The sequence below is a fragment of the Cornus florida genome, unplaced genomic scaffold, assembly GCF_030987335.1.
Source record: "Cornus florida cultivar Cherokee Brave unplaced genomic scaffold, ASM3098733v1 CherokeeBrave_3.0.0_Hap2_Chr09, whole genome shotgun sequence".
NCBI lineage: Eukaryota > Viridiplantae > Streptophyta > Magnoliopsida > Cornales > Cornaceae > Cornus > Cornus florida.
The window spans coordinates 29950237-29963100 of NW_026775579.1; the positions used below are offsets into that span (position 1 = coordinate 29950237).

Consider the following 12864-nt stretch of genomic DNA (forward strand, 5'->3'; position numbering starts at 1 on the left):
CCAAGTTCCATTGGGAATGCCAAGGCCAATCTATACTCCACCACCTCCCATCATTCAAGGCAATCAAGGTGCCCATGTTGCACCTCCAATTGCTAATCCTCCCCTTGTTTTAAGAGATCACTATATGCCTAATGAATATAATGCACCCACATACATTCAATTGCCACCATTTAGAGCACACCACTATGAAATCAAACCACAAACCATTCAAATGCTTCCTAACTATCATGGACTTCCAAGTGAAGAACCTTACAAGTATTTGGATGAGTTTCTTGAAGTATGTTCCACCATGAAATACATGGAAATGCCGGAAGAGGTCTTAAGGCTTAAACTTTTTCCATTCACCCTTAAAGACAAGGCAAAATATTGGTTTAACAATCTTAGGCCTTTTTTTAATAACTTTTTGGGCAGAAATGCAACATGAGTTCTTAAAGAAGTATTATCCGGTTTCTATGACCAATGCCATGAGAACTTTAATTACGAAATTTTCACATGGGGATGGAGAAACATTTCATGAGGCATAGGAACGCTTTAATGAATTACTTAGGAAGTGTCCACATCATGACATGCCCAAATGGCAATTAGTTCAATATTTCTTTGAGAGCTTATCGGATAATTACAAGGGCATGGTTGATGCTTCCATGGGTGGCTATTACATTGATAGGTATGAGGATGACGTGTGGCGTCTTTATGAGAGCATGAGTGAAAATTCTTTGCATCGTACTTTATCTTCGAAGAATGGTAAAAATTCTAGTGGTAGGAAGAGTGATGGCTTATATCAAGTCGACCACTCTAATGAAATTGCCACCGAGATGAAATCATTATCTCAAAGGTTTGATCAATTTTTGATCAACCAAAGCTCGGCGAATCAAGTATCTTCCTTCCCTAACCATTCTCATCATGCATCTAATGAGACATATATGACTTGTTCAATTGTTTTACATTCTACTTCCAATTGTCCCTATGGACATATGCAAAGTGAGCATCATGAACAAACAAATGTTGTTTTTGCTAATCAAGGGAACAATCCTTATGGCAATCATTACAATCCTAGGTGGAGGAATTGCCCGAATTTCTCTTGGAAAAACCAAGGGGAGGGCTTAAACCCTTCCCAAGGCGGTTTTCAAGGGAAATACATTCTACCTCCAATGCAAGGCCAAGGTTCCCAAGGTTTTAGATAATCATACCAATCATAAGGATACCAATTTTCTAATTCTCATTTTCCTAATCAACCATCATATTCTCAAGGAAATGTTAGAAGTCCAGCTTTTGAAGAGAAAGTTTTGATCGCTTTGGGCATTTTAGAGGCAAACATACAATTACTTCATTCTCACTCTCAATCTATTACTAAGCTAGAAACCTAAGTAGGGCAAATAGCTAGTACTTTGAATGCTAGAGAGAAAGAGAAAATGCCTTTGAATGCCACACAAAAGCAACAATGTGTTGTGAAGACTCATTCCTTATCGGAAGGTCACACAATAGAACATGTCAATGCGATGACTACCTTAAGAAGTGGAAAGATTGTGGACAACCAAGTGGGTATGTCCAATGAAGAGAGTTAACCGTTGCAACCACAAGTTGACACATGTCCCGTTTCATATCCTATTCCTCCTTCATTGCATGTGCATGACCATATAAATGAGAATGTGTTGAAAAGTGATTTGAAAAGTGATTTTGAAAAGAAAGATTTGCAAAATGATTTGAAAACTTTTTGTGTTAAATAGACTTCAAAGAAAATTTCTGAAAAGGTTTTTGAACCAAAAACTCCATTTCCGGATGCCTTAAAAGGATCAATTTCAAATGACAAGCAAAAGGCCAAAGTAAGTGAAATCATGGGCATGTTTAGGCAAGTGAAAGTCAATCTTCCACTTTTGGATGCAATTAAGCAAATTCCGGCTTATGCCAAGTTCTTAAAATATTTGTGCACCATAAAGAGGAAGAACAAAAGCCAAACACCTAGAAAAGTGGTCTTAACTGAGCAAGTAAGCTCAATTTTGCAGCATAACACTCTTCCAAAGTTGAAGAACCCCGGTTCACCTACCACTTCATGTATCATTGGTGATCATATCATTAATCGGGCTTTTCTTGACCTAGGAGTAAGTGTTAATCTTCTTCCATACTCGGTATACATCACATTAGGCTTAAGAGACTTGAAACCGACGTCGGTAGTTTTACAACTTGCTGACCGATCAATCAAAAAGCCTAGGGGTATCATTGAGGACGTATTGATCAAAATTGATAAATTCTTCTTTCCCGTTGATTTCGTTGTCATTGACATGGAACCGGTCCTAAATCCTAAGAGCCAAATTCCCGTTATCCTTAGCCGTCCTTTCTTGGCAACCGCGAAAACCAACATTAATTGTAGGACGGGCATAATGAAGATTTCATTTGGCTATATGAAGGTAAAGTTGAATATTTTTAATCTAACCCCCAGTTCATTTGACAAACATGAAGAAGTGAATGTTGTAGAGAAATGTCATGACCTTAAAAGTGAAGGAATTAAGTTTTTGTGTGAGACCAAGGTTTCAAAAAGTCCAACTTCAAACTTAAAACCAAAGAAAGTTGTCTCAAAATCTTGTTTTCAAAGGGCATGGAAGCCCAAAGATTGTCTTGACTAAGGACCGAAAATGTTATTTGAGCTTAATCCAACAAGTTCCTTAAAGAACCATTTGTTGGGTGGAGTTCAAAACACTTATCACCCCATTGAGGAGGGGATGCACTACAAGATGTTTGATCCGGGCTAAAAGAGCCCAACGTCTTGCTAGAGACATTAAAGACTAGCAAGACATTTCGTAGGGTGTCAAAACCCTATTCCTCCCTTATTTCTATCTTTAAGTTCATTTCTTGCGAAGTCTATATATTGGCTTTGGGTTTATATGCATTTCTAGGAACTGTGATTAGGATTGCCTACACTTTTATATTGAAATTGAGCATTTTGCATAAGTTCGATCGATCTCAAAATGAGTTCGATCGATTGAACATCCCACCTGCATCAAACCTATATCCAAATCACTCTCTGTCCAATGGTTCGACTAAAACTTGCATATTTCAGCTCTCTGTCCCATCGTTCGAACTTGTTCCAAGATCGATCTAAACTTCTTCGATCGAACCAACTTCATCTTGAACCTGCATCTACCTACATCCAAAAGCCTCTCTGTTTTATCAATTGAACATTTCTTCAATTCTATGCATTTTCGATCGACCGAAGGTATTCTGTGATCGATCTTGGATTTTCAATTTTGACTTTATTTTGACTTTGTTTTAAATTTCAAAAATTCAAAAATATATATATATATATATTTTATTATTTTTTATTTTATTTTCCAAAAATGTATTTATATAAAAAAAAATTTAATAATAAATAAAAAATAATAAAATAAATAATAATTTAAATAAAAGTTTTTCCAAAATCCTAAAAAAATCCTTAAAATATTTTACTTTTTATTTTATTTTTATTTTTACTTTTTCAAAAATCACAAAAATACTTTATCACTTAAGAGGAGAAATCGATGTCAGTTCGATCGATCTGAGATTCAGTTCGTTCGATCGATCTGAGATTCAGTTCGATCGATCGAACTGGCAAGGAAATGTTTTTAAAATCGATTCAGGGTCATTCAATCGATTCAACTTGAATCGATCTCAGACCCTCGTTCCCCCTTTGTCGTTGCATCCCAACTCTTCCCCATCTCCGGCGAGACTCCGACGAGCATCCCAAGCTTTGAATCACTCTCTCTCCTCTCGGATCTTGACTCACATCTCATCCCCCTTCGCATCTCCATTTCTCTCTTCACTTCGGTAAGATCCGAACCTCCCTCTTGTGATTTCAAGCTTCAATTTGTTGCACACATGTTCTAAATGCTAGATCTAAGCTATTTTGATGTTGAAAATCTCCATTGATGAAGTTTGAAGCTCTTTGTATATATGTGTATATATATTTATATATGGTTGCATATATTTTGAGATTTGTTTTGATTTTGGGAGTATGGGTCTCGTAAAGTGATTAGGATTGATGCTTTGTTGTTTTGATGGGCCCACGACCATGTTCGTGAATGCCCCGTGCCATCCACATCACAGATCTGTGACTTTTCGAATTTCACTTCACAATTCGATCGATCAAACTTTTTATTTGATCGATTTGTAATAGATTATTTTCACTCATTCTTAATCGAACTTGAATCGATCTCAGATTTTTGTGATCGATCGAACTTCACAGATTTGTTTCACGCATCTCACACACCATCTATTATGTTTCATGCCGTCTCATACATGCTCAATGCCTGTGTTTTCCACATTGGATGCATTCCATACTTATACTGTCTAGCATGTTTCACATCATGTCATCTAGTCATTGTCCCTTAAATAGATTTATGTTCCCTATCTATTTTGTCTATCCTATTTGACATACATGATTCTATAAACTGTGCGTTAATTCTTTATATCGGCACTGACTTCCTTTGCAAGTTTTGCTTTTATTTTGTAGACCATGGCTAGGGTCAAGACTGTAGCCTGCGAACACTATCACCGTAGGGGCTGGCCGAGTTTGGATGGCGAGGCGGGTCCATCTCATGCCCAGGAGCCCACTCTACCTCAGTCTCCAGTTGACAACCACCTAAAGTCTTCAGACGGAGCATCTCCTTTACACGGTGACGCTGAGGTCAAGCACATACCATCTCCACCACCACCGCCAACTCAGCCAACCAAGGAGTTAGACCAGCCATTACGTAGATACTCACGCCTTCGAGTGGCGCATAAGTCAGTCTTCAAAACAGACTTCTTTTCCCAATTGGTGCTTACCCGGTTAGCATATGATGATATCTTCAGATGGGGCATCTTAGCCATACTAGCCCCTTCAGATGGGGCATTTCAGCCATACTAGCCCCTATCTCATACACAGTGTACCCAAGGTTGGTCCGGATGTTCTACCAGAACCTCCGGCCTGCCCCGAATAACCTGGCGGAGCTGTGGACCACCATTGATGGCTACCCGATCCGCATCACTGTGGACACATTGTCCAGATCTTGCCAGTGTCCACACGTCTGCCCTCCAGAGCTACAGGACACATATCCCACTCTTTACAGGCCCATATATGCAGACATGGCCGTTTTACTCATAGGTCACTATGCCGGTGATGAGACCTATGCCACCTGGACCTATCTTCCAGATGTGGTTTTTCGACTCTGTCCTGTTTCGTAACATCTTTATGGCCGACCATAAGATATAGAGGCGTGGCAACTATTTGACAGCTTTGTATGCATCTATACAGGGCATTGGCTATCTATTCCAGCGCTCATCTGGAGCGTCATGATGAAGCTGTCTGTCGATCATATCAGTAAGGTCAAGCCCAAAAGGGCTAAGTATTTTTCATTTGGCCATCTCATCACCCAGATTCTACGAGACCAGCGCTACCCCTTCCAGCCACAGGAGCAGACTGAGTCTGGGGCCTATTCCTTCAAGAAGATGGACTGGGATAAGAGCTACAATGCTCTTATCAAGAGCCTGAGGGATGATGCTGTCGAGGAAGCTAAGGATCTAGAGGCAGAGGAGCAGGCAGCAGCAGCAACAAACCCAACAGCGGACAATATAACAGTCGATTCGGCTACCTTACATATGGACATTGATTTGGAGCAGCCTGCCGAGGACGCAGAGCAGCACTCTTTAGTTGGGTCACCCATTCACGATGCAAAGCAGGCTCAGGGGCATCATTCTCCCACTCCAGCGGTACCTGAGGCTCTAGCACAGGCACCCGGCTTTGGAGAGCGACTCCAGGCTTTGGAGGATGCTGTAGTTTCTATCCGCGCTGACACGGTCTCTCTCCGAGAAGATGCTGTCTCTATTAGAGCTGATATTGCTTCCCTCTGTACGGATGTCATTACCACATTCAGAGATCTATCTAGAGACATCCGCGGAACGCGACCTACCTTTCCTACCTTTTCTTCCTGATCTCTTTATCCCTTTCCTCCTGTCATTTTATATATATGTGATCTCTGTATATTTTCAATACAGTTACACTATTTTTGCAGCCGTGTTTGTTGGCTCTGATACTGGACATACTGTACTTTATTTTTTATTTATATATGTTTTCTGTATGGATGTCATATTTTCATATTCTTATAGTTATCTGTTTGACTCCATCAGGTGCGTCCCATAACTTCAGTGAGAGAGGGTACTGCCTAAAAGTTTTAGGACAATCCTTATACTTCTCTCTATTTTTCAGTTACTATCCCATTTACACTTGCATGACCACTGTGCACTGTGATTATCCCTTTTTGTTATCTGATGAGTTTTATCCAAGTTCCAAATTTCAGGACCATAGTTAATCCCAAGTTTGGGGGGCTATGCCACCCATTTTAGATACTTCTGTCCCAGCCATTCTTTGCCTTAATTGCACTGGTATACTTTTTCCTTTTGTTCTCTTTGCACATTGAGGACATTGTGCCATTTAAGTTTGGGGGTAATGGTGTTTTGCAGTGTTTATTTTTAAATTCAAAATTTTGAGCATGACTTGTGTATTTGAGAGATTTTCTATGATTGGTCCATGCTAGCTATGATTTTGATCTTTTGAGGACTATATTGTTTAAAATTAAAAAATTACTTGACTTGAGAGTTCAATACTCCTTGTATGCCTTGTGGATGCCATTTAGGAGTAAATTTTTTGAAAAATTGATATTTTACTTGCACTTGTGGTCCACATCATCATGATTTTGTGATTGTTTTGAGATTCACTCTAGGATTCTACACTAGCACAGGGGCACACTAGCATTCATTTGTGGGGTACATGCTTTGTTGATTATTGTATTGGTTATATCCCAATTGGGCTAGTAGTGCATTGAAAGCTTTCATTCTTGATAAAGGTGGATAACAACCCATTTTCACTAAGTAGCTAGGATTCTAGCCTCATCAAGCACTGAACTTCTCACGCCGAAAGGTGGAGGGCCCAAACTTTATGTTAATAATTGAATTCAAAAAAAAAAAAAAAACAAAAAAAAAAAAGTTGCAAAAGCAATAAAAAAGTGAGGACTTCTCCCAAAAGGTGAGAAGTTGGAAATGATTAGATGGAGGTTGTTTTGATTTGTAGCCTAGTTGATTTGAGCTTGTAAGTCCGTAAGGGTGTTTGAACACCTAGTGCTCTAAAGCCGTCTGGTTTGGGAGTCATTGACCTAACGCTTGACCTCATGGACCATTAGAACGCTTAATAGATTAACATATTGCACTATACTTCCATCTTTGATCCTAAAAAAAATAAATAAAAAAAAAAGAAAAAATTGAGTGAAAAGAATAAGCGCACCTAGAACAATAAAGTTTTAAATAAAGGTCAACTTTTTGTCTTGATGATCGGTATTAGATTTGTGTACTAGTTTGAGGGTAAGGATGTGATCATTTTTTTTGTTGGCTAAGATAGCAACTTATTTGATGTCGGTCCACTCAAAAAGGATTCTAGAGTTGTTTTGATTTGTATAATCATTTTCTTGATGTGTGGAGGACCATACTTGCTTGCTTGGTGTTGATATTTTGGGAGATTGCTTGGAAATGTTTGAAAATTGCATACTTGAGGTAGTTTTCTCCCAATGCTTGTTTGCAATATTGGTGCCTCTTTTGAAATAATGAGCTTAATGCTTGTGGGTATCATTTCTGGAAACCCTCACGAGACTTCACTCGTCCACTAGGGGTAACCTAGGGGTTTAAAAGGCTTGTTGCATATACTAAATGTGACGGCCCAAGTTTTTCAACCTGGTGCGTCAGTGATGAACCGAAAGATGACCTGATAACGGATCCGAAATGCGGAAGCAAAAGAAAAAACAACAGTCTCTAGAGATACAACATGGCTCTAAGACACCATTATGACCCTCAACGAGGTCACGGAACCCAAAGGAATCAAATGCTGAAGCAACGTTTCAAAAACAAACAAGAATGAACCTAGGGGAAAAATTGTCATTTCTAGCTTAAAAGTGGGTTCCAACGAGCACACCATTGGAAAGACAACGAAAAATCAATGAACTTAGACTCAAAAATTTCTTGATTCGGAGTCCGGATAAAGAAGATATGGCTTACGGAAGAAGAAGGGGCAAAACGGTTAAAAAAAGGCAACCCATAAACATCTAATTGGTTAGGAGACCTCCTAACCGGTTAGTAGGCCAAAATTTATGACATACACACTTCCCACACTCATCTAACCGGTTATGAAACCCCTCGTAACCATTTAGATGTGAAGGCGGCAGAATGGGCAGCAAGAAACCCTGGCAGCAGGGGTTTTCTGGAAAAAATGGAAATTTGAAGGCCTAGATGACATTTTCTGGAAAAACACAAAGAAGAAACCCCCCTCAAAATCGAGTTTTCTATGTGGTTAGAGAGAAAAATCGAAAAAAACTCAATGGGAAATGCCCAAAATGCCCTCCCAAGAAAACTGGTCCAAAGGGTCCAAAAAGCTGCTAAATTTAAAAACTGAGAGCTGAACTTCGAAAGCGATTTCTGATGTCAAGACGATATTTTCTGGAAAATCACAAAAAAGAAACCCCCCCTAAAATCATGTTTCTATTCAACCATGTAAAGAATGGAATTTATTTCCGAAAAGAAATTACCAAAATACCCTTAGGTCAGAATATGCAGCAAAAGTGAAAAATGAGTCCGTAGGAGGCTCATTTCACCAAAGAAGAATCTTTGCCCCAAAACAACCATGCACGCAAACGTAACTTACCTAATAAGATGTGCTACAATGGTCCATGGCTCAAAAATATGGCCGATACAAAATATGACCCCCCAACGGCCAAAATGCCAAAAAAGAAGTTGAGAACGAAAACCTGGAATTTAAAATCATGAGATGGTTTCAAAATGCTGTTTGGCCCTCGGCCACACTTCATACATGGTGAATAAATGCTAATAGAAAAATCAAAATGGAATTCCCACACCCAATGCAAACATAGTGAAGCAAAAACTCAATATTTTTCAATACTTTCATAATATTCCATGAAGTCAAAATTTACATAGGATACAATTTACATATCATTGGCCTTCGGGCTTATCTCATACATGTCAAATACATCACAAAGAGTGTACTCATGTACACATTACATATAAGGAATCAAATGTACACATATTGACATATAAGACTACAATTGGTATTCCGACCCAACCTTTACAAAAATGGAAGTCTCCAAGTCCACAAACCATCCAAGCATAATGAAGACCTCAACTTTGATTCTTGTACCTGAAATATGCCCCAGTATCATAGGGGTGAGTAACATAAAGCTACTCGTAGGAAATGAGCATGCATTGACCTACATTTTACAAATTATCACCTTATGGTGAAACATATTAAAGGGCTCATGCCACCTAACGTCTACGTCAATATGTGACTCGGGAAGCATCCTAAGCTACCTAAGATAATTTCTAGCATGAAACACATCATTCATGCAATTCACGCAACATGGAAGCATGTTATACAAAGTAACAAGGCATAGATTTTCAAACTTACGAACTCAAAATCTAAAACACAAGAATTACCAAAATGGGTCATGCCACCTAACGTCTATATTCTAAATGAATTTATAGGGTCATTCCTAAGCCATATCTGAACATGAAAACATGAATCATGATATCAATACACTTTAATCAACATTGAAACTTCTAATACAATGCATAAAGCATGATTTCACAAAGTTAACATCCTGCAACAAAATATGGAGAATCAAATAAGAAACAATAAGTTATAACATCATATAGTTATCAACTTGAAACAAAATGCGAAATCAACCAAAGTGGATACTTGGACATCACGCTGGATCAGACTGACACCATAGTTACTTTAGGGTTACTAGCCCACGGGTAACCTCCCTATATGCGCACTAGACTATATAGAGGGACAATCTCCCGTACTAAAACCAAGTCCTAGCCGTAGCCAAACAACGACATCCCTAAGTTTCTAAAATCAATAAGTTATGCAACAACGTATATATCAACATGTATATACAAGATATCAACTATCTACCAAGTACAACCAAATTTGGAAACATATACAATACATGCACAAAGTCTACAACTACTATGGCATGAAAAATGTCCAATACAAAGAGTACAATTTCTTACATAAAGCAACACCATATTCATTAAGGAAAACACATTCTCATGAATATTAATTTAACAATAATGCCCTTCAATGCATATAACACAATCAAGTGAATACTTCGCAAGTCTAAATCCATGATCGTAAAATATAAGCACATTCTAAAACATCATTAAATCCATGGATAAACAAGATATAATTTAATTACATCAAAATAATTAAACTCTCTAGATTTCAAATCATTTCCAAATGGCCTCAATTTAATATATGATAAAAGACATATCATGGTCATTACATATATTCACACAAAAGCTTAATTAGGCCCATGAAACCACCAAAATAGATTTTAATTAATTCTCTTAATTAAAGTCTCTAGATTTCTAAACTCAACCAAATGTTCTCAAATTAAAGTATATTAACAAACATGCCAAAACTTAATTTAGAAGCATAATACAACTCAATTTCATGCAAGGTACGGCCATGAACTTAAATCTTTCATAAAAGATAAATATTAATTAAAAAGAACAATTCTTATTTAATTAATTCCAAATTAATATATGTTAACCAACATATTAAAACAAGATTTTCTACCATGCCACAATTCAAATCAAAGTCATATATCATCATGAATTTTAAATCTTATACAAAGAATTAAAAATTACCAACTTTCTAGATTTGATACAAGGCACATATATAAGTTGTATAATCATGCTAAATACTCAATACAATACACACAAAAGCCTAAAACATTCCCTACCTCCATTTGAGATGAAATCTCAAATCCCCACCAAAATAAATCAGCTCTAAATCTGACGAAACTCCTAGGTTTTGTCGGGGACAACACCACGAACTTGAATTTCAAGAAAGCCCCATCAAAAACACTACTTGACTTCAAACCTGAACTCAAGAAATGACCAAAACGAGATTCCAATTGGTTGGAATCGAAGGCCTCGCCGAGGGGAACAATAAACATAAAGGCTTCACCACTTTTTAATGAAGGAAAGAAGTCCAATAGAGGAGAGAGAAGATGGCAGCCATGGATGGAGCTTGGACCGGCCATGAGAGAGGAGAGATAGAAAAAAATCTGATTTTTCACTTAAAGGCCCCCTATTTATAGAAAAACTCAAAAAGTGCCCTGAACGGGGCCCCGCCGAGTCCGACAAAAGTGAAATCGAGCAGACGCGCTCAAATGGCAAAACTCTATGAATGAAAAAGATTCAAAATAAGAAATATGAACAACGGAAGAAATGGTATCAAAAACTGAGTCCCAAGCAGAAAGTTATGCCCAAAACAAGTTTGGCGCAAACTAGGGCTAGAAACCCTGAAACTGGAAAACATCATCCAAGAGGAAATTCTAAGAGTCCATGACTCAACGAAATATGAAAATGAATCCCATACGAAAATCCTGGCTTAAAACAAGGCATTAAGCAATAACTTTCATTAATTGCACAATGACCCCTCCAAAAAGTGAAAACTGCGAAACTGCCCCAAAATGAAAATATCTTCTAAAAGATATTTTCTTAGATACCCCTGAAACAAAATATCTTCAAAAGATATTTATCAAAAAAAACCCAACAAAAGAAAAAGTTTCCAAAGAACTTTGCATTTATGCCCCTATGGACACTAGGAGCAACCATAATACTTTCTCACGAAAGTAAAGATACGTATCTCATAGAAATCACTGAGAATGAAGATACGTGAAGTCAGAAACCAACTCCGAACACAAGAAGTGTGGTTACGCAAACAGAGTGACAAATGAGGAAAAGACGAAATAGGGAAAAAAACAAAATAGGGAAAAGGACGAAAAGTGAATAGTGTCAAAAACTAAAAATGTGGAAACGACTCGGTCCTCAAAGCAAGTTGTCAATCCACATAAAAGAGTCTTGGAAATCACTCCAACGCACTCAAGACGACACTAATCGACAAGAAACCAAACTCAGAAGGGAAAAGACAACGGAAAAAAATTTATCCGAAAAAAATCCGGGTCATTACACTAAATACAATCGTGTTCCCTACGAAAGTGGCGTTATCCATTTATTATTTTCTAGTTGTTTAGTTATTCATTTCATTCCTTTACTTTCTAGTTCATTGCTAGGGACTAGCAATATTTAAGTTTGGGAGCGTGATGAGCGCTGAAAAGTGCGTATTTAAACCCCTTAAGCTTTGGTATACTAGAACCTTTATCTATCTTATTTTTCCGTTTTGTATTATTTCGTGTTATTTCCATTTTTAGGTACTTATCCCCAAAATAAGCTAACTCAGCCAAATAAGAGCAGAAATGAAGCAATTCTGGGATGAATCAAAGAAAGGAGCAAAGTAGAACAAAAGGAAGCAAAGGGTGGAATTTTAACAACTTCGATCGATCTCAAGAAAAGTTCGATCGATCCAACTTCCATCGATCTCAGCACTTCAAGATAGATCCAGGCCATGATGTCATCTTCAGAGATCCCAAAAGTTCAATCGATCCAACATCATTTCTGATCGATCGAACTTTCTTGTCCTTATCCACATGCCAAATCTTATCCAGCTGTACCACCCTACGAACCACTTTTATCCTTTTCCCAAAAATATCTTCAAAATATCTAAGGTTTGTTTTTATCCAAAAAGGCACCGCCATTGAGGATCGATCTAGCTTCAATTCGATAGATCTCAGCCATGTTCGATCGATCTCACTACAAGTTCGATCGATCGAACTTGCCAAATCCAAAGAAAAATCTAAATTCCAGCTCATTAAAAGTTGTCTTATATCCAAATATTTGAGGATTATTGGTGTATGAGCCCAGCTCATTTGGGGTGATTTTTGACCT

General features: G+C 37.8%; 1 non-coding gene across 1 annotated transcript; it reads right to left on the reverse strand.

The window, feature by feature from the left end:
* Positions 1–461: 461 nt before the first annotated feature.
* LOC132275582 (small nucleolar RNA R71) lies at positions 462–568 on the reverse strand. The gene has a single exon (XR_009470681.1). It is a non-coding gene; the product is annotated as a small nucleolar RNA R71 (small nucleolar RNA).
* Positions 569–12864: the final 12296 nt, after the last annotated feature.